Genomic DNA, 22,887 nt, shown 5'->3' with positions numbered 1-22,887 from the left:
TTTATCTTACTCCGTGTACTATAGCATAGCCAAGGGATATTGTCCAGGATGGGGGAAAATGGGAGACAGCGAGATTAAAGAGGAGGGGGAGAGGACTGAACCTTGTGGAGTGCCAATGGACGGGATTTGGTTGGTGGGGATTGGAGGTCGCTGAATTTGTAGCGTGCCGTGGGATTTGAGAGGAATGACTTTACATAATTGTATGTACGATCACCAGGAGCTATGCTGGTAAGGCCTCGAAGTATGGCTTGATGAGTTACCTGATCAAATGCTTTTTGTAAGTCTAGGGTTAAGATGGCCGAATAGTCGTGTTTGGGGGGTTGCTAGTGGAGATCCGTGTACAAGCGCCGGTGTACATCATTAGCCGCAAGGCCTGCACGGAATCCATACATGTGTGGGGAAAGTAATTGTTTGTCCTCATTGTAGTTATTGAGCCGGGCAAGTACCATTCGCTCTATCAGTTTTTCTAAGCAGAAAGTCAGCAATATATACCGAAAGTTAATGTGGGACAGGGGTTTCCCTAGTTTAGGGATGAGAGTGACCTCGGCGTGAGTAAACTCAGGGGGCGGGGAGGGTGCCTGCTTCCCAGTAAGCGTTAAACAGATCGGTGAGATATTTTATTGAAGGATCGTCCAAATTACGGAACATTTTATTGGCAATGCGGTCACCACCGGGAGCTGACTGCAGTCGGAGGTCATGTAGGACTGCCCTCACTTCCACTTGTGGGGATCGCGACTTTCACGCGAACCCCTTTCTTTCTAGCTTCCCATCGCAGCTAGCGTTCCACAATGCGGATCGCTCGCGCCACGGTACCCATACGGGAGGGCGCCGGTGACCGGAGGGTTCGTTGTCACCAGGGTGGAGGTGTTGACCCTTATCCTCTCTGCCTTACCCGAGAACCACTTCTTCCTGCGACACTAGCACCACGGTTCGTCGAGGTCTGGCCCAGTGGGTTGTCGCATGACGAGAGGACGCTCTCTTGTCTTGGGGATGCGGTAGCGAGCGGACGTTTCGGCGCGCCGGTCCGGACCTGGGGAACGCGCCACAATGGGACGCGTCCGGGCGAGCTGGGAGACTGCAATCGCGCTCGCACGCGCAGCGCTCCGCTGCTCCGGTATACCATCGGTGAGTCGAACCATCTCGATCTCTAGCGGTGGTTAATGCGTCGCTCACAGTGTTACCGTTATGGCCTACGATCAGTCTGTATGCAGTGTATTTTATTCGCCCTTTGCAATAAACGCTGCCATTGATGTTTTGCCCTCGCCGCCTCCTGCATTTGTATGTCTCCGCAAACAACGGACCCATCCGCAGCCGGCGCTCGCAAGGCGTGTTTGCTGAGCGCGATGGCTGCGGGGTGGGAAATAACTAGTGTTTGAAATGTAGAATCCCACACACTTTAATGACTGGTAGAACAAGGGGTTGGTTAGGGGGGCCGGTGTATTAAGGCAGTGGCTCAGATGAGCCTGCTAGGACGTACTGCTGGGTTTTTGCATGAGGCCAGGCGTGATTGGATTCGGTTAACTGGCGGGCTAGTTGGGTTATACGAGTAGATTGGATAGTTCGAGAGGAAGTGGGATCCATCAGGTGTCTTAGGAGAGCCCACGTGCGCATCATGCTGAGGCCCTTTCGAATGCTGTCGTATGGAGATGTGAAAGCCTGCGGACCAAACGATCCGGGCTGCCAGTCATGGGGAACGTTCAGCGGCAAGTTCAGAAATCTGTGGGGTGCAGCGGTTGGGTCTCCGACGAAGGGAGAGGGGCCGCCAGCGCTGCTGTTCCAGCCTTGCTCCAGTAGTGCAAGCTGCGCCAATTTTTTAAAAACATTGCTGTAAATAAAATGTAATCCTTTCGCATTCCCAGACCTAAGTAGTCTTAACTGCATTTCCTTATTCGTATTGCAAACCAGACTAGAAGTGATCCCTAAAGAAGAAAAATGAGCCGTACCAGACTTCTTCCGAATACAGGCTTCTTGTTAATGTGGTGGTAAATTTAAACAGAAGTCGATAGTCTATATAGAGATTGTTTAAAAGGTTCCTGCGGATATAAATTTGTATAGAACTACATTTATTTCTCTCTGCTTTCCTTCCTTCCTTCCTTCCTTCCTTCCTTCCTTCCTTCCTTCCTTCCTTCCTTCCCTCCTTCCCTCCTTTGCCCATTTACTAAGTCTGCTTTGTCATCGTTAATTTCCCCTTAACTCACGTACTTACCCCTCCCTAAGCATAACTCTTCCCTGTTGCGCAAGAATTTTTCTTGCCACCTCTACAATTTCAATGCAAATGGTTTAAAAGCCTGCCACGAAGCTTACCGTTGGTTTCTTAATGGCAAATGGAATCTCCCTACCAGAGGTCGGCGAACTCACTCATGAGTCCACTCACTCAGACTCATCTGGACTCAAACTCTCACGTGAGTTTGAGTTTGAGTGAGCGCGAGGCTAGTGTAGCATGGTAAGTTTGAGCTTGAGTGAGTTTGAGCCCGACTGAGTTTGAGTACACCTGAGACCGAGGGAGTTCTGAGTCCATTTTGAGTACTGAGTACATTTTGAGTTTGAGTACATTCTGAGTTTGAGTACATCTTGAGTTTTGAGTACATTTTGAGTACTGAGTACATTTTGAGTTTGAGTACATTTTGAGTTTTGAGTACATTTTGAGTTTTGAGTACATTTTGAGTTTTGAGTAAATTTCGAGTTTGAGTACATTTCGAGTTCTGAGTACATATGAGTAGCCTAGGAGGTAGATATGGTTGGCGGTTAAGTTTCATGTGCCACTTTGGGCTCCCAATTCAGGTTAGCTGCGGGTACGGCAGCAATCGCGATGCGAGGATCGGTTGGTGGGGAAGGGGGTGCGGGGGTGGTGTCTGATTTAGCGGCTGAGCGTGTGAATAATATTCGACGGGTGAGGTCATAAAAAAGATTATCGCACCTTTTCCTCTTGATGGATCCTCTAAGAAGGTGGGAGAGGGTGGTGGGAAATCACACGGCGGCGCTTTCTTGCTGGTTGTTCCCCTGCTTCTGTTAACGGTTTCATTTGCCCGGGTCAAAACGGAAGCCGGGTGAGCGCCGGGGGGGAGAAGGGGCGGCGGCTGTCCCCTCCACTGTTTCAAAGGAGTTGTCAACTGAACTGACTGGGTGACGCCTGTTTAATTAGAATAATGACCACATTATGAGATAGATTGTGTAAAAATTCAAACAGAGGTGGCTAAGGCGTGCGAGGTACTAAGTTAAAGGTCCCGTTTAACGGAATCACGCGAGGTAAATTCAGACAGCCATAATAAATCATAAATTGGGTCAAAATTCAAAATGATGCCACGAGGGCGTGTGGGGAATCATATTCAAGTTCTAGATTTGGGGAATCACGCGGGACTAAAATGCGTTATGGATATATTATGACTTAGTCATGACTATTTATAGATTGGGTTAAAATTAAAATTCATAGGGCGAGGGCGTGTGGCGTATGAAATTAAAGGTCTCGATGAGGGCAATCACGGGGGACAAATGCAGAATTGCTTCCTGATTATTATCATATTGGAACGAACTAGGCATTGGGTTTGTTTGTTTATGTTTGGTTTTTATTGCCCGGCCGCGCGTGGCTGTGTTATCTGTGTCCCAAGCGAAGCGTGTGTTTCATTCTTTATTTTTATCCCGCATGGGTTATCTCTTTCTTATACGGAGAGCGTTTCACCCTAACGTCACTAGCCTAAAATAATCTTCTTTTATCTACAATGTTCTAGATGTAAATCGACGATTCAAGAAACAGTCGCGCCGAAAGATAAAAGCCTGCAGAGCAGACGCCGCGGCATTCCGATCGACGACGCTCGCTTCCGTACGTCACTTTGCTGACTGCTGCTTCACCGCTTGTGTATTCTTTGAGTTGTTAGGGGAGCACAAGTTCGCTCCAATAAACTTGTTTTCCTTGAAGACAATTGCGTCATCTTTTGCATCGTGACAATAGTCATAGTCATAATAGGTCATAAATTGTGTAAAATTCGAAATGATGCTACTAGGGTGACTCCAAGGGCATGAAGGTTGCGATGAGGGAAATCACATGGGACAAAAATGCGGTATGGCTATATCATGAGATAGTCATGGTTAGTCGCTGTTTGGGTTAACATTCAAATTGATGCCACTAGGATGTGTTGGGTATCAAATTAATGGTCCCGATGAGGGGAATCACGTAGGCAAATACAAAAATGCTTCCTGGTTACAGTCATGAGATAGTCATGGCGAGTGTTATATTGCGTTAAAATTCGAAGTGACCTCGCTCGGGCGTGTAGGGTATCAAGTTTGCGATCTTGATGAGGGGAATCACGTAGGACAAATAAAAAAAGGCTTCGTAGTTCTAATCATGAGATAGTCATGGTGAGTCATAGATTGGGTTAAAATTCAAGGTGAGGCCATTAAAGCAAATGGGGTATCAAATTCAAGGTTTCAATTAGGGGAACCACGTGGGGAATATAATTAATGCGTCCTGCTTACAGTCATGAGGGTCATGGTAAGTCAAATTTGATTAAAATTCCAAATGATCCTGCTAGGGTGTGTGGGGTACCAAATTAAATGTCTCGTTGAGGGGAATCACGTGGGATATATATAAAAATGCTTTCTGGTTATTATAGTTATGAGATAGTCGTGGTGAGTCATAGATTGAATGAAAATTTAGAGTGACGCCATCAGGGCTGGTTGGGTATCAAGTTAAAGGTCTTGATGAGGGGAATCGCGTTGAATAAATAAAAAGAAATGCGTCCTCCTTATCATCATGATATAGTCATGGCTAGTCAATGATTGGGTTAAAATTCAAAGTGAAGCCGATAGGGCGTGTAGGGTATCAATATATTGTATCGGTGAAGGAAGGTGGATCGGATGCAACCATCGGAAATCATGGCACTGAATAATGAGCAGTTAAGTAAAAAAGCCTTATTCAGTGCCCGATAGATATAATTGTACTCGTTAATAGTTGGTACGCCATCTTGAAAGCGTGGTTGGTTCGACACACTGCAGGACTCAACATCCGTCAACAAGTTTGCTTTCCCATGAAACAGCTTAGGAACTATTACGCTGATATGCCTGCTACGTATACGCTAACAAATAAGAGGGTTGGCGCAATCAGCGAATGCCTTCGATCGCGCGCGCGATAGTGCAAATTTCCAAGCATGGCTTGCTGCTGTCGGTGCGCGAACGTGTTGACATTTAATACGCGCTCGCACACCGCATACTGAGTTGGTTGTTAAACAAGGGCATGAAATACCCCTTTAATGTGCAGGTCGCAGACATACATGCTCATAAAAGTAAAATATTTGCCGCCTCATAACACTATTTCCTGCTGCCAAACAGGACCAACCTATTTGATACACCAAGATTTCACGGCCGTTTGCTTGCTTAGAAGAACTTTAGCGTTTCAGCGGCGGGTTGGAACCGCGAACAGCTATTTCCTGACACGACAGGGCGTTCTCCGCCACCGCGACGCTTTTATTTCGCTTTCAGCTCAACTTTTTTGCATACCAGAGCTGCAGCATAGGTGTCCGGATGATTTTTGTCGGCTTCCCTTCGATAAGATGAACAGAACATGCCTCCAGAGAACAAAAACGTGTGATAGGAACTGAACATGAGGGTGAATAAACAGTGCTTCCGGAAGCAGCGCACGACCATACGTATACTGGCAAATTTGCTTGGTTGGAAGTCTTTCCGATTCAGCACGGTGACCAATTCGCGGCGGCACTCAAGGGGCGTAGGAAATTTGTACAGCGAATAGATTCCGCACAGGCAGACACATCTTTTGTCGTGGTGCACTTCACACGTTTGTTGTACGAGCCCGTTGCCCTAACTCTAATTGTTGGTGCAGCCAACAATGGCGTAATCACGCCAGGACGAGTAGCTCCTGCACATTGCCAAGTAAAGGCAATGACAGCAACCTGCCCTCAATTAAGAAAATAAACATCAATTGCGGATGAAAAGTCGGGTGTCCTGCTTGCACGATTAAACGTAGCCTCACAGGCAACCCCCGTCAGTAAAAAGCGCTTTTGGGGCGGCTCGCCGTCTTAGCGGGTTGGGGACAAACTTTATGGGAAAATCTAACAGCTCTGGGACGCTTTGAACGTTCTCTTTAAAGCCCTGTTGAACCGAATAAATGACACTTACCGATTTTCGATGCCGCCTCGACGTCTGATACCCACGCGCGGCACCGAGCAACAGCGTGGGACTGGGACGTCGTCTGCTCGCCCCGCAGTCCTCAAGAAATGCCCGCCAGGTGGTGCCTCGATCGTTAGAAAATCGCCGACCCGGCAAAATTCTAGTCTATGCAAGTTATAGAAGCGGGGTACAGCTAGCAGTGGTTGGATGCGGATGTTGACCCATCCCGACATTAAAAAGTTTCCCCAATTATCATTTCCACCTTGCCCCTGTGGTGGTTCACCAGCGTTGTTTTGGTGGCTACGCTCGCTTTTTTCCAGACATTGCGAGCCGCAGGGTGTCGACGAAGCCACATTCTAAAGATGACCTGGTCAAATGCCGCAAGCACGATTGATCCCTCTGAAGCACCAGATGAGGGTTTTTGAATGGTAAGGGCTTTGGATACTTGGTGAAGTAGGACGTTTATTCTACGACACAGCCACCTCCGAACACCGGTCCAGGAACCAACGATGATGATGGTCAGTCCAGAAGAAGATGAAGTGTTCCTCGAAGTGTTCGATGATGTGGATAATGTTGAAGTGAAATAAATGAATTTTCACGCTTCGGAGCCTCACGCTTACAATACTGCCGTCCTTCAAAACTGAACTCGCCATTACTAAGTAGCATGTGTTCGATTTAGCTACACGCGAATCCCGACAACGAAACCAATAATTGTACAGCCCCGATGAGCTTACGACACAACTCCTAATTTTTACTTATGAAGTGAGTGCACTTAATGATCTTACGATGCGGTCATTGCCCGGTTTAAATTTTCTCCCTCAAACCCTTCCCTTTGGCACCACAATTCCTTTTGTGCTACCATTCTAGCATCCGCGATAAATTTTCGCAATTTACTCCTAACTAGTACTGATCAGCGGGATGCCCTTTTTATCTGCCTCACATGATTTTATTCATTGAAGCCTTTAATTTGATACCCCACATTCTGTGCCGGAATTTCTTTGAATTTTAACCTCATTTGTGACTTACCACGACTATCGCATGAGGATAACGAGGAAGCATTTCTGATTTGTCCAAAGTGATTTCCCTCATCAAGACTTTCAATTTGATGCCCCATTCCTTGCGGCGGCAACACTCATTTTTAACCCAATGGATGACTCACCATGACTATGTCGTGATTATGACAGGCAGGTTTGGCTCACGTAATTTCCCTAATTCAGCCCTTCAATTTGACACCCCACACGTCCTAACGCACATCACTTTGAATGTTAACCATATGTATGACTCACCGTGACTGTTTCACGATTATAACCAGGAAGCACCTTTTTGTACGACGCGAATCCCCGCACCGAGATCTTCAATTCGGTGCGGGGTGACACCCTAGCCACATCCAAATGAATTTGAAATCATTGTATGATTCACCGTAAATATGTCATTATTACTAACAGGATGTATTTCTTATTTGTCCAACGTTATTTCCCTAATCGAAACATTTAATTTGAGACCCCATACGCCTACCGGTCATCATTATGAAGTCCAACCTTTATTATGACTCACGATAACTAAGTCATGATTATGACCCTGAAACATTTTTTGTTTGTCCCACGTGATTTCCCTCTTCGAGACTTTCAATTTGGTACCCCAAATGCTCTAGTGCAACATCACTTTGAATTTTAACTCAATCTGTGGCTATCCATGACTCCCGTGTTACACGGTTCGCCATTTTCGATATTTTTTTATTATTTCTTTTTTAAAGTTTTTAAAATTTCGTTTGATGAATTATCTACATTTACTTTTTTATAATGATTACAGATTAAACTTCCGGGATATCTGCATTTTTGTGCAAATAAAGGGTGTTACACGATCCTGGCCGGGAGGAGGAGGAGGGGGTACTCGGAAAAGAATGCTACGCATTAAAAAAGCAAAGGAATATCCATGAACGCCTCGCGCTTCAGAGATTCGCGGGGACGGTTTACTTTTACACATCGCGTTTTTTCAGAATGCAGAGCAAGAATGCACCGAACCGTAACCCTAAAAAGCTTCGACGTAAATGAACTGTGCAGTGAGCGCATGTCCCCTCGCCCAATCTTGTTTGTTTCACCCCAGGGCCCCAGCACACCATCGAATCTGGACCGCGTCTGTCATGAACAGGAACACGGAGCCTACATCAAGACTTCGGTATCCAATATATACGTACAATTGCTTGCAACTAACGCTAATCATCATTTGCGAGCAGGTACCTGCGCTGGGTAGGAGGCGCTCCGAACATCGTACACTGAGCGCCGCCTGGGGGAGCGGCTCAGAAACTTTTAGTAGTACGGAAGCAGACGATCCGCCCGTGTCCGTACGTGTATCGGCCGGCGCGCGGGTTGCGCATGAGCTGTTTCAAAATATTTTGTGTCGTGTTTGCAGGGGAGAATGTCGCCGGTCGTTCCTAGGTATGGATCTGCGAATTGTTACCGAGACTTTCTACGTGAACGTTTGCCAGATGAAGAGCAGAAGCTGTGTACAGCAAGCTACGCGTACGACGTGGGGCTCCGCTGGGCTTGCGCAGTTCCGAGTTCGTGTTTCCCACCTCTGCAAGTAGACAGAAAGAAGCTCCTTCAAATGCAAAAAAACCCAAACGCAACGGACTTGCGCGCGCCGAGTTTTAGAGGGGCTTCCCCAACAACCCGCAACCAGCCTGCGTTGATCGGGTCGGCTCGGGTGTTGGGAACTTTAGGCTTAGCATTGTGGCGGATCTGTACAATTGCAAATGACAAACCCTAACACAACTTTTTACCACACTATCATCCCCTTTCCCGCAGGTGGAGCTTTATTTTCGCAATAACTGTGTTTTGAGGCGACCGGTGACTAAGGCAGCTGCCGTGGCCTGTTTTGATTCTCCCGCGCAGGTAGCGCCATCGTTCGGCCACTCACCACACTTTGTAGTCACGACGGGGCGATCCGTAAAAAAAAAAAGAAGAGGGGGTTTCGCACAGCAGTGGCACACTAAAAAGGGTGTGCAGATTACTAACACAACGACTTCGTCTAGCGCACTAAGGGCTGACCTCTCGAATCGCTGCACCGAAGATCAACCATCACAAGGTTTTACACAGTGGTATGCCGATGAGGAAAACAATGGAACGTATGGCGGACGGTGCATGTTTTTGACGGGTAACCACATGCAGCTACGGTGACAAGCGACGTGAAAAACGTGCGTAACTCAATGTGTACAACAAACAGATAGCGAGGGCAAAACGCATAGGTCGGCAAAACAGAAATAACTCATTCAAACTCAATCACATTTTTTTCATTAACGCTGTACTCAAACTCAGACTCAAAAAGCTCGTCTGTCCTCAAAAACATTCATACTCACTCATCACATACTTATTTGAAATTATACTCACTTGTACTCAAACTCATTTGTCCTCACGAGTATTCGTACTCAAAATCTAATCATGAGTACTCAATCAGTACTCACGAGTACATAATCTTCTACACTCATGAGTACTCAATGTATACTCATGAGTACTCAATGTATACTCATGAGTACTCAATCTGTACTCATGAGTACTCAATTTGTACTACTCACAAATACTCAACTCAATACCCAATACTCCCAGGCACAATTAAGTGCCCGCGTAGATTGACGTCCGTTCGTATACAGGTCACTATCTCCTTATTCGCAGTTGCTCGATGCTGGCGTTTGTTTTTTGTTGTTCCGGATACCAGAACCTTCGTCACAGGGCGTTTGTATCGATGAGGTTCGGTGAATCGGCATGTTTTTTCATGTGTGTGGCGTGGTATTCACCTCGTCGAGCCTGAACTTGACAGCGTTTACGGCGTTGCGTTAGTCGCGTCGCTTCCGTCGGCGATCGTGTTGCTGTAGCTCGTTGCGTGCTTGATGCATGTGCGAGCGTAGACGGCCGTTTTGCGCGCTGGCGAGCTGCGGTGTGCAGGGATGGCATAGTTCGGCACGCTGAGGACGTTGCTTCGATTGAGGTGTGCGTTGCGTATGGTGCGGGAGCCGGTTGGCTTTTCGCTTAGCGTGCGGTGGCGTGGTGTTGTTGCAGGGTGGAGTGGCGGATCGGCCAAAATCGTTGCGGTTCCGTGCTCGCTTTCGCCGTGGTTGCTTCGAAAGTGAAACCGTTGTGGTTGGGAAGCGGGCGTAGTTTGTCTCGTCCGTTCGGCCCACATTCTTTGGTGTCATAAGGGTCACTTCATCGGTAGGGCTTTCGATGCCTTCGTCTGATCGGACTTATTCGTTGGTGTTCTTGCCGTGTCCGTGTCGTCGCTCAAGCTCTCCTCCTTTGCCCGTTGTTTCGAGAATGCTAAAATCACTATCTCTCCCGTACAAGAACGCTCGAAAGCGTTCCGTTCGTCCCGAGTCCGCTTGCTCGTGGTTGCGTCCTCTTGTACGAGATGGGGTTCGTCGTGTGAGTCTCGATCGGAGCAGCGGGTGCCGGTGATCTTGTACGTTCCGGCTAGGACGTGCCGCAAGCGGTGGCCGTGTCGTTGTTCGTTGACGTACCTACCTGTGTAATGCCGTTCATTCGCTTGACTCGGGTTGGAGCAGTGGGTGCCAAAGATCTCGTACGTTCTGGTAGGGTTGAATCGCGTGCGCTGGGTTATTTGTTGCTTGTGGCAAGGTTCATTTCTGCGGTCGTGACATTCACTGGCCAAGTCCGTTTAGCAGCACCGGGAGCGGAGGATGTCGCTAATAGCGGTTTTCTGCATGTGTGCTGGCTTGGTCACGTTCCGCGCGCTTTGCATTTCGTTCGCCGTGGTCAGCTTCACCGGTTCGAGTTGGATGTCGTTCGCCACCTCTGGTGCGTTTCGTGTGCTTTGCGTATCGTTTTAAATGCAGAGCATTTCAGTAACTCACGATGTCACCCGCGTTGGCGTCCGTAGTCCGCATCGCTCCCCCTACACTGTATAAAAAAATAATACTTACCGGCGCCAGGTTTCGAACCAACGACTCTGCGGGCGGAAAGCAAGGTACATGGTACTCTACCCACTGCACCACAAAGCCGACACAGAATGAAAGGTTACGAACACGCCTTATATCCTTGACTCATTCAACCGTCGGCCACAGGTGCGCCCTCTCCCCCGCATCCTCCTCGCCTTCTCTCCGCTCGCAACGCCCTCTCTCGCCGCGTTCGGTTCGGGCGCACAACAGGTGGGGACGTGCGCAACACCCTCTCTCGCCGCGTTGGGTTCGCGCTGATCAACAGTCGGTTCGCGCGCAAGAACAGGTGGGGGCGCTCGCATCGCCCTCTCTCGCCGCGGTAGGTTCGCGCTTCAACCACATATGTCGTTCGCGCGTGCTCCGGTCGCTATCATCTGTGGCGTGATCGTGACGTCAACATCACGCGTTCGTGTGGTGGCGCGATTTTGGCGCTATAACACTCTCTCGTGAGGGACATTGGATTGGATTCGATTGGATTGGCTTGGCTTGGCTTGGCTTGGCTTGGATTGGATTGGATTGGATTGGCTTGGATTTGGATTGGATTAAAGTGGATTGTGTTGGATTGTGTTTCGTCATAACCGCGCCACGTTGCGTCATAGCCGCTCCACGTTGCGTCATAGCCGCGGCAGGGGGTTCACGGCACGTTTCACGTTTCACCAGCGACTTCATCGACAATGTCTACGCTGGAAGACAACAATTTCAACAACAACCAATACGTAATCCATACGACTTGCAGGCGCGCCCCCCGCGGAAATGCTCTGCATTTGATCGTGCCCCTCGCGAGGGGGATGTTTTAAATGCAGAAGATTTTGGTGTTTTTTTATGGCGAATTCCATTGGGCGAACAGGAGCAAGTGCAGCGAGCAGCCAGAGCAGCACACGGCAGTAACGGGGACGTGTGCTTTCGTTTCGCGAATGAAACATTCGCGCTGCTCCGGGAGCAGAGAAAAGAGAGAGAGGGCGTGATGTCAAGGGTCATGTGACCAAACTTTTTCCTGGGAAACTCCCCTAACACTGTTGTGCGGTCATTCGCCACGTATGGTGCGTTTCGTGCGCCGTGCGTCTCGCTCGTCGTGGCCTATACACCAATCCGGATGCGATGTCGTTGGTTGCGCGGACCGGGGCCGGAACAGGACGTGCGGAAAATGTACGTACTGGCCCAGTGGCGTTCCGCGCTTTCAGCGTTTCGTTCGTGTACGTCTGGACCTGGAGAGGGGGTGTCAGGGGGCGGTGCTTTCTGGCTCGTGCGAGCTGCGTATGCTGCTCGCCTCGTTGCTCGTTGCTGGAATGACCTGCGCGCGGGCGATGTAGCTCGTCGATTAGCCCGGTGTCAGAGCAGCGTGTGTTCGGGATCTCGCCATTACATGGGAGAGGTCCAGTGAGCAGGCAATAACAGTTTTGCATACGTCGTCTCGTTCGTGTTCGTGCCGTCGTGCATGCTGCCTGTGTTCGGATCTCGTGCAGTTCAGGCACTGTGGCAAAGGTAAGGCTAACTCTCGTCAGTTGTCTCGGAAAACTTTCTCGTTCTTCACGCAGCATACTCCTCACAAACAGCGCCGCTTGCAAGTTCCTCTGACCTTTTGTCGTCGTAAGCAGCCTGAAGTATCGTTGGAACATTCGTTCGTTTGGAGAGCTGGCGACGTTGCTCGTTGTCCATTAGAATACGCGAGACGATGTCGTCCTTACGGCCAGAGCAAGACAGCACTCTTAATCGTAGTGCGCTCACCAACTGCTGTTCCTTAGTTGAACATGCGACCTAGCGTTCCGTTGAAGTCAGCAGTGGGTCGACCACCGTTGACGTGGGCTCCGACGGTGCCCCACGTCTGCGTGCCGCACTCTCGTAGTTGTGGTGCGGTTCGTCCGCGTCGTTCGTCTGTTCGTGCGTTCGTCCTGATCTTATCGACTGCGCCATGTTAGCTAGGTCGTGGCTTGAATAAAAGGCTAATGAGGGAAGATTTTTAAACGTTTAACTAATTAGAAGTACTGAGGTTACATATATATCTCGACAAAGGAGCACGGGAAGAAAACGTCTTACACTGTGCACTGTCGCAGAGTGACGCACTACGCGAAGGCGCGTACAACGGGAGAGAGTGAAACGGAACGTAAGCCCTCGCGTTGCGTCTGGCGTCTCCTCGTGTTCTCAGTAATAAAGCACCGGAGTCTGGGGCGCGTCGTGCTCTTGTGAGAATCGGGGCTTCTCGGCGCTATATTGAAGCTGTATATATGATTTGAAGCTGTATATAAATACAGCTTGAAATCACAGTTGACTCGACTACTTCGTCGCTCGACTCCGCGCCGTTTCGATAGCGGACTGATCAGGGCAACGTCGCAACAGTGATGACTGAGCTGGGATGACCCAGTACCAACAGTGTGTGTGTATTGGGGGGGGGGGGGGGGGGGCGTGGAGCGGGTACCGCTCGCAGTCGACTGCCCCAATGCAGGAAGTTACTGCCTGTGCTTGGAAGCCGTTACAGCACAATGCAACTGCTCTCCAGTGCTTTGGGAAACTCGAAAACAAAGTTTGAAGATGCGTTTTTCGGAGGCGTGATAGCTTGCACTGACTTCGCTTTATGGCCGTGTTGGTGCCTTGGTTGCACAGTGGAAATCTGCAGATCTTGTCTCCAGCAGCGCTGACGAAGCGCACAGATATCGATCAAAAAGTGCGGTGGAGTCGTTATGGGCAAGCAACATGTTTTACGAGACGTTACAAGACGCGAGCTTTAGCTAAAACCCCAACGTCTGGCGTTGCCGTTCATCATCTAAAACGGCCCCTTCACGAGGCCTTCCACAGTGCGAGCTTAAACTTGGCAGCAGTTGTAAGCGAGGGATGGTCGCTCCGCCAGTAAATAGCAGATGAAGGTAGGGGAAGAACAACCACCGAAATTCACCATCGTCGTCAGCTTCCTCATTACACGGGGTCATAAACGAGAAGCGGCGCATCGGGTTGCCATTCGAAAGCAAAGCCATTCGAGAGCAAAATGCACATACAGCGCAATATGCTAAGCTCTTCGACAAAATATGCGAGGCGAAACAAGGCGTCGCACGCGTTCAACCGGGCATTATGATGTCCGACTAACAACCCACAAACGTGCCTCGGTGTACTCGGATATTTTATTTCCAATGCAGGGGAAAATTACACCGCCGCGCCTGCACGGTGGGGCTTAATGCTCACTTGTAAATGGACTGCACGAGACCATAGTCCTACCGAACCTGAGCAAAAAGTTTCAAAACGGGAGCCTAATAAAACCATATGGGCGCACGTACATCGACCAAATTATCGCACAGCGTCATGTTGCGGACAATTTCGGTGACACAAACCATGTAGTCGATTTGATGCGAATCCTGTAAATTAATTGCGACTGTTGAAACGAGCAGTTCGGCTCACGAAACGACTACACAGAGTGACGTACGACTACAGAAACTGCTGAAGACGGGAAAAGAGCGACTTCGATACGCGTAGTGCCTACATTGTTAGCAGCCCCCACCGCCTCCCCTAAAGCAACTTCAACGGAGCAAGCGGAACGAAGCAGCTACGTGTTCCCAGGCCGCGTATTTGTAAACAAAAATAGCTGCGCCAATCAACCCGTCCCATAAAAACAGAGTCACTGCGGCTGCACTTCCTGCCGGGACCTCACCCCCTCGTTTTTCCCTTTTCACCGCGACCCCTTAGCGAGGGACCGCCGAAAACGCTAACAGCGCCAAACAGGGGCAGGGAAAGAAGGGAGGCGCAGTTTTCGTTGTCTGATTTTACTATCCTTGAGAGTTAAGCTGCACAGCTGCACCGCTAAATGTTTGCCACTCGTAGACGCACGTCCATACTCGAGTTCACGATAGAACTTGTTTGCACTACTGTACTCACGAGTGCATGCATTCGAAAATACAGATTTCATGAGTGTTGTACTCATTAGTACTGTATACTCGCGAGTAGTACTCATGATTACTGGGTACTCATGAGTACTACTCATGAGTAATCATGCTCATGAGTACTCATACTCAAGACTACTGTACTCATGAGTACTCATACTCATGAGTAGTGTACTCATGAGTAGTGTACCACGAGTAGTGCACTTACCCCTGTACACATTCGTCATCGTACTCACTTTTTTAATCTGGGTGTGTACTCACTCATCATCATACTCACTCATGAGTTTGAGTACAAATGAGTACAAAAGAGTGTACTCACGAGTGAGTACGCCGACCTACCCGCCGCGGTGGCTCAGTGGCTAAGGCGTTGCGCTGCTGAGCACAAGGTCGCGGTTTCGATTCCCGGCCGCGGCGGCCGCTTTTCTGATGGAAGCGAAAAGCAAAAACGCCCGTGTGTACGAGATTTCGGCGCACGATAAAGATCCCCAGGTGGTCAAAATTAATCCGGAGCCCTCCACTACGGCGCGCCTCATCGCCTGCGTTGCGTCGGCGCGTTAAACCCCACAATCAATCAATCAATCGAGTACGCCGACCTATGGGCGAAAGTGACAAGTGAAAAAAAGTTAATACACTGCCGCCAATGCTCTCCGTCGTCATCGCTCGTCACTGCCGCTCGCTTGTGGGCCACTGCTGACCGGCAAAAAACGAGCGACAGCGACGGCCCGTCACCTACCGTTGTCGTCGATCTCGGGGGCCCGTGTATAATTTTTTAGCTGGTCTCTGTCGCACACACTATCTGCTAGCTGTACCCGATGAGTTGGGGTTTTTACGTCGCTCGCCGCCGCATGCGATCACCCCTTCACCCCTCGCGTTGTCTTCCGAAAGCGCGCTGCATATCCTGGTGTTCAATGTGGGCTGCCATGGTAGGCAGTCTGTGCTGTGGATCTAACAAATATTCGTAAACTCGTTGTTCTCCACTCTCAGCCGCGCAAAAGTTCGCAACGTCAAGATTCGCTGCAACGACAAGTCTGATCGCTCGCCTCGCCGGCCGGACCACCTGAATCCAGCGCTCTCGCTGCTCGACCTCGGGCGGTTTCGACGGAGAGGAGTAGAACATAATATTCGCATCGAATCCTTCCTGATTGTGGCACTGATAGACACAGGAATTCCTTACTTTACATGGCTTTCTGCGGGAAACATCGCGACAACCGCCGCCGCCACTAGCCTTCACAGCCACTTTAGTTTTGAGCGTCTGCTGCAGGTACTACCAAAAATAAAATCGCGCTCCCATTAGGGCGGCGCTACCTGTCAGTCAAAGCTCCAGCGCAGGTTGCCTTATCTGCAACCAAAATTGTTTCCGACCTCACAGGAGTTACGGTGTCATGTCGTACCCAATGCAAGAGTTTGAGCTCACGAATTTGCAGCCGTAATATTTTTACCACGCGTGAATTTTAAAACTCTGAATGCTAATGAAATCAGAGTCCATCTGAGCACGAGTAAATTCTTAGCATGATAGAGTTGGGTCCATTTGAGTTCTGAATTCATTTTGAGTTTTCAGTCAATTTTGAGGTCTGAGTTCGTTTTGAGTTTTTAGTCGATTTTGAGGTCTGAGTTCATTTTGAGTTTTGAGTACATTTTGAGTTTTTATTCCATTTTGAGTACTGAGTACATTTTGAGTTTGAGTACATTCCCAGGTTTGAGTACATTTCGAGTTTGAGTGCATTTTGAGTTTTGAGTACATTTTGAGGTTTGAATACACTTTGTGTACTGAGTACATTTTGAGTACTGAGTACATTCTGAGTACTGAGTACATTTTGAGTTTGAGAACATTTGGAGTTCTGATTACATTTTGAGTTCTGAGTACATTTTGAGTTTTGAGTACATTTTGAGTTAGAGTACATTTTGAGTGCTAAGTACATTTTGAGTGTGAGTACATTTTGAGTTGGAGCACATTTTGAGTTTGAGCACATTTTGAGCTTGAGCACATTTTCAGTTCTGAATACTATTGAGATTTGAGTCCGAGTGAGTTCTGAGTTTTGCGCTCTCTGTGAGTTTGAGTTTGAGTGAGCGCTGATGTACTACTCAGCATTGAGTCTGAGTTTGAGTGAGTGGTGATTCGAAAAAAAAAACATTTGAGTGAGTTTGAGTGAGCTGCGCCAACTTTGCGGAGGTATGAGTCCCTACCCCGTTGTGTAAAGTTTTATTGAAGAGATATTTCCTTTAAAGGCCATTAACGATGGTACGCAATCATGCAATAACGTGCAAATCGGACATTAGCGTGGATGTTATCAGAGGCAGAACTTTCGCACCACCGCCACAAATGCAATCTACGAGCTGTTGAGTTGGCCGCATCAGCAGCCCACCCACTTGTTGAATGACCACCACTGTGGTTCCACTACTGTGTTCAGAGCCCGATAGAATCTCGTGAGACAACACAAGTAGCGTTCTACGAACATCTGGCAAGTTGTGGCCATGGCATGTTCTTGCTATATGGCCACCACACGGCGCATTTAGAACTCATTTCATTGTTTCCACCGCTGTTCGAATCTTCGCTGTTCATTGCAGAGTGTCTGTACATGTCAACACAGTTGTAATGATGTCATCACGGCCGTAGTTTCGGTAGTAGCAGATGTACTCCAGGCAGATGTTCCCACTCGTGAGCTTGTAAGGTACGTACCATCTCTATCGCCCTCCGGCGAAGCAGCTTCTGAAGCCCCTGAGGCGGTGCTTCTGAAGCCCCTGAGGCGGTGATGCGCGGCTTTTCACCACCTTCTCGACACTACTCTACCATGAGTGGAATAAGGCGTTCCAAGCGGTCTTCACGCGGCGTCCCGCCTGTCGGCTGACGTTTCCGCTGCACGGGATGTAGGTCGTATTCGGCGACATGAACGTGTAGGTCATGGCTATCACCAACAGCGTGTCCATCATCTTGGAAATAAAACTATAGCTGTAAGTCATCACCAGGAAGTCTATGGGAGCGATGGAGCACTTGCACACGTCCACTCGGGGCGACGTGACCAGCTGCGGCAGGACTTCCTGCTGGACGCATGTATGGCGAAGGTACAGGATGACGCTCACGTTGCTCAGAAGGTCTTCCGTGATAAACGGGGTCCCCAGCTTCTGCACCACGCCCTGGTGCCGCCGGATGACGCGGCCCAGCCATGGAGTGGTAGCTTTGCACCCGGACGACGAAAACACCACCGAACCACTCCCGCTGCAGGGCCGCAAATCCTCAATGACCGGCTTCATGCCGACGCTGGAAGAGTTGCTCAGCTTCTCCGTGTTAGAGACCATGGTGTTGCAGAGGTTGGCGACTGCTTCTTTGATCGCGTACTCCTTGTCTTTGTAGAACAATGGGCATACAATGTCAGGATCCCGTACATTCCAATTCTTGTCTTCGAGGAGGTTAGGCAGCATTTTCGTTGTGCTATTGTTTCCGCAGTTATCCTCAAGTATGTTTTTTGATCGAATGTGATGAGCAAGCCTGGCGTGAACTGAGCATGCAGCACTCTTCACGTTCTCTTGCTTGCGAAAGCCAAGGTGGCGCATGGTAATGATAGTGATGATGTTGCTGGTGAATGGCACATACCCACTCAGGGGACAAAAGGCGCGTGCAAATATCGGGCTCCTACCTTTAAAAAAAGAATGGTTACGCTTGATGAGGATATGATGAGGATATGAGGATATGGAAAGGTAAAGGAATACAGTAAATTCCCAAGGGCTTAGACCGTTAAAGCGAAAGAATGAATTAGTTTTGATACCTCCAATGTGGCTGACAGAAGCTCTTGATTGTTTAGGGACGTGTATGGTGGTTTACTACAATGATATCCGGTGAAGGTCTCACTCGAACCACTCGCGCTAGACGCCTTCGAATTGAGTGAAGTGTCTTTTGCTATAATAGTCGCGTGTCAAATCTAAAAAAAAACTTTTTTACACAGCAAAAAGGGAAGGTTAACACAGTGGAAGTCTGCACGATGCAGCTCTAGCGTTGGCCAAAAGGCACGTCGCTGTTGTAGGCAACGAATCCGCCAACTAGCAATAAAAACAGCTGTTATTCGTAAAGTTGTACATTTGCATTTGTGGAAGCGATGTCATCGAGACGCAACTTTCGGAGCGGATTAAGCGGGCAAATGGGCCCAAATAACGAACAAGGTAAGGAAACTGCCGCTTTTGGTAGGTACGAAACGCAAAATCTGTACCGTCGATTCTTCCTTAAATGTTTGCACAATACACGCGGCTGGTGAAGCTTGACTTTTCCTGTGCTCTAGCAGTGGGAGGCTCCGTGTTTGTGCCTTTTTGAATGAGGCTGCTGTGTTCTTCTGCGTCTGTGCTGTGGGCCACGCTTCTAACCAAGGTCAGCAGCTCTTGCTTGCGAGCTTTTGTCTTGGGACCAAATGACGGGATTTCCAGTGAACTAGCAACAACAGCCGGTTCTTCAGAAAGACATTTCACTTATTGAACATGTGGGCGTATTCTACGATGGAGCGATGCAAACATCCCGCCCCATATGAAGTCACACACCTGGGAAACTGTGGACACTTTTGTCGTGTGTTCAGAACTACAGTAGTCAGGCTGCCCGCTGTGTGAACCACCGGCTTCACCAGCACACGAATTCTCTGAGATCGTTCACCGGCAGCGACGTGGCCACGCATTGAAAGCATACCACTGTTCCCCCTCTCGACAAGTACGCAGTTCAGAAGCGCTACAGGGGCACCATAACCAAGTAAGCAGCCCGTCTTAAGAGCTATTTGACGCATAAATGAGGTAGATGGATGCAGAATAGCTTCAGAATTGAAAATTGTCTGATACCTTTGTTTTGCCTTCCATTGGACACAATAAAAAAATTGGCGCAGCTTTCACTAGGGGCGCAAGGCTGGAGAAACGCAGAGCTGGCGGCCCCTCTCTCTTCGTTAGAGAACCGGCTGTTGCACCTCACATGGATTCTCGAACTTGCCGCTGAATGTTATCCATGACTGGGAGTCCCGGATCGTTTTGTCCGCAGGCTGTCACACCTCTCATAATGTAGGTCGCGTTAGCACGCGCTAGAACCGCCAGCAACAGGCTTCGCGAACTCAGCTTTTGTAGTGCGAATTCCGCGTCTGTGCCCCCCCCCCCTTTAAGGCGCGAACGCACATAAACTGGCAAGCTGATGAACACGCGAGAGATAACGCCGCAAACGCTAGGCAGAGCGTTCTCGATGGAAGAGCTGGATGGCGCCAGGGGCTCCTCACGAGGCGCCCGCACACGTGCGCTCGTATTTTTTCTTGGTATTTTTTGCGACCTCCTCACGTGGCGCAAGCCTGGACGACCCCGGGCGCTTCTCACGAGGTTCATGCTCATGTGTGCTCGGTATATTCTTTTTCAAATTTTTTTTTTCCAACGCTGTAGTTTGCTGCTCATCCACGCTCATATAGGCACGGCTTTGCGTTATTTTCGCTCGGTCGGCAAACCATACCCTTTATAAGTATCCGCCTTACTAACCGCTTCTCGCCATTTTATCTTTGTTAAGTATTTACTGTTATCTTAGCAATAAAAACCTCAGCAGTCTGTGATGTTGTGTGTTTCTTTCTTTCATTTGTCCAAGTTTTCCGGACTGTTTCTTGCACAAGTCATCAACCAACTATTTTAAAATCGTATTTTTTCCCCCAGAGCAGCAGCGTCATTTCACGCGTCCTACTGTCTGGAGGAGTCATAACCTCACTGGTATCTATCATTTGTCACCATTGTCTTTCATAGACTTTAATCAACGTGGACATCAGTAACCTGAGCATACATAACAGATAATTTTTAACATCCTGGCCCCCAGTGCTTTCATACGTAAAAAGTCTTTGATAACGTCATAAGAACAACGTAGGCGGCAAAACCACTGCCATTTCCTTAGCACGCAGAGACCATAACGCGCCCATTACAAACCTTAAATGAGGACAACTGTGCTCGGGAAGCAAAAGAGAAGGACGAAGATATGCACTCCGCGCAGTTCTTTTTTTCCCAGGTCGCTTGCCTTGTTAATCAATCGCATCAACTAATTTTTAATCGTTCATTGAAGTACCTGTTGGTACAGTATTACTATTTTTTTGGTTCCAAAATTGTTAGCATCACTGTACCCTATTTTTCCTTATCTTGAAACTAATTAATAAGCTTCTTCAACAGTGAAATCACAATAAGACTTGGCCAATCCCCCAGTGTAGGCACGCGCAATTCTTGTTCCGGATTCAACCAACCAACCAATGTCACCCGATCACGAAGCAAAACCATCATTCAGACCGTCTGTCGTGGTGCAGCCCGTCAGACGCAGGAAGCTTGCTGGACGTTGGATTGTACAGTGCCTGAACTACAGCGGCGTCTGTCCAGCGTAAGAGCCTTGGCGCCACTTTGATTCCTGAACTAATCTGCACTTCCCAAAGCCAGCAGCACGTAGTAGCGGGAAAATCATGGAATTTTTCACAGGCCCTTGCAAGTGCAGTTTAAAGAGGTCTCCCTCTGTTCCACTTTCTCAAGGAACGGGTGTTTATATCGTAATAACACCGTAAGGCGGGCTAGTTGGTACTCAGAATTCATGCTGAATTTTTGCGCAACGTAAGACTAGGACAGATAGAACAAGGAACACGAAGACCAGCGCAGACTAACAACTGAAATTTATTTCTTAAACAACACATATATATACATACACTATCTGACAACCCTCGATCACCGCGCATGAGCAGGTTAGTACACTCTCCATCAAAATGCAAAGCATGATAACCGTACAATCAAACTGACTTGATAAGGCGAACTGCCGCCTCGCACCAATATTATACTATCTTGTATTGGTCAGCAGCTGTATTTCTTTTTCTGACAAAGCTACTGAAGGGTGGCTCACGCATGCTCCCTTGATCGCAGCCATGTGCCAAGCTTCTACAATTTCCCTGGTAGTCTGATTAGGGTGACAGAACACAATAGTAGTTTGGTTCAACAAAGGTTCGCACTTGTCTACAGTACATTGCTCACCGTGCTTTGCCAAATGCGTATATGGCCTTCCTTTCAAGCTCGACAAGTGTTCCCTAAGCCTAATATTTACACACCTGCCTGTCTGACCGACATAATGCTGCCCGCAAGTGAAAGGAATCTTGTAAACTACGTTCTTTTTGCATTCTAAAAACCTGGGTTTGTGATTCATCATGCACTTCCCAGTTTCAGGTCTTTTTCTTCCTTCGTACAATTTATTCAGTGCAGGGCACACACTCCCCACTTTGTTCTTTGCTGTGAAAACGACATTTACGTTATACTTGGCTGCAACTTTTTTAAGTTTGTGCGACAGTCCGTGCACGTACGGGATTACTGAAAACTTACTATCTGGGCTATTTTCTTTCGCCTTGCACTCCGACTTTATTCTTTTCAATAGCCTTTCACTCGCAGTCAGTAACACCGATGTCGGGTACCCCGCCTTTTTGAGGCGATGCTCTTGCTCACGGTATGCTTCACCCATTTTGTGGTTGCAAGTCTTGGTGAGAGCGGCTTTGAAACATCCCAAGGCGATGCCGTTTTTTACAATCCTTGAATGCCCAGACGTGTAATTCAGGAGTGGTTTTTTCGTGCGTGGAGAGTATTGCCAGCAGACATGGTGCTCTCCAAACATGAACTTCACATCCAGGAACTGTAGCCTGTTTTCCTTCGGCACCTCATACGTGAAGCTTAACCCTTCGCCTCTCACTCTGAAGACGTCCAACACTTGTGCCTTGAACATCTCCAACTCTGTACCTGCCCAGTGCTAAATAATCGTCTACATATCTGAAGATTCTCAGCACCCTTTCTTCTAAATCAGTTTTCACTCGACTATCCACCCTACCCAAAAAAATTGTGCTTAACACAGGGGCTACTTTCGATCCAATGAACACGCCCTTTTTCTGAAGAAACAGCTTGTCTTCGTACTTCACGTAAGTACTCTCCAGATACAGAATCAGTAGTTCTAGAAAGGCCTCC

The sequence above is a fragment of the Haemaphysalis longicornis genome, unplaced genomic scaffold (genome assembly GCF_048455015.1).
Source record: "Haemaphysalis longicornis isolate Haplotype H1 unplaced genomic scaffold, Haemaphysalis longicornis Haplotype H1 scaffold_1, whole genome shotgun sequence".
NCBI classification, from domain to species: Eukaryota; Metazoa; Arthropoda; class Arachnida; order Ixodida; family Ixodidae; genus Haemaphysalis; species Haemaphysalis longicornis.
This window is presented reverse-complemented; position numbering follows the sequence as displayed.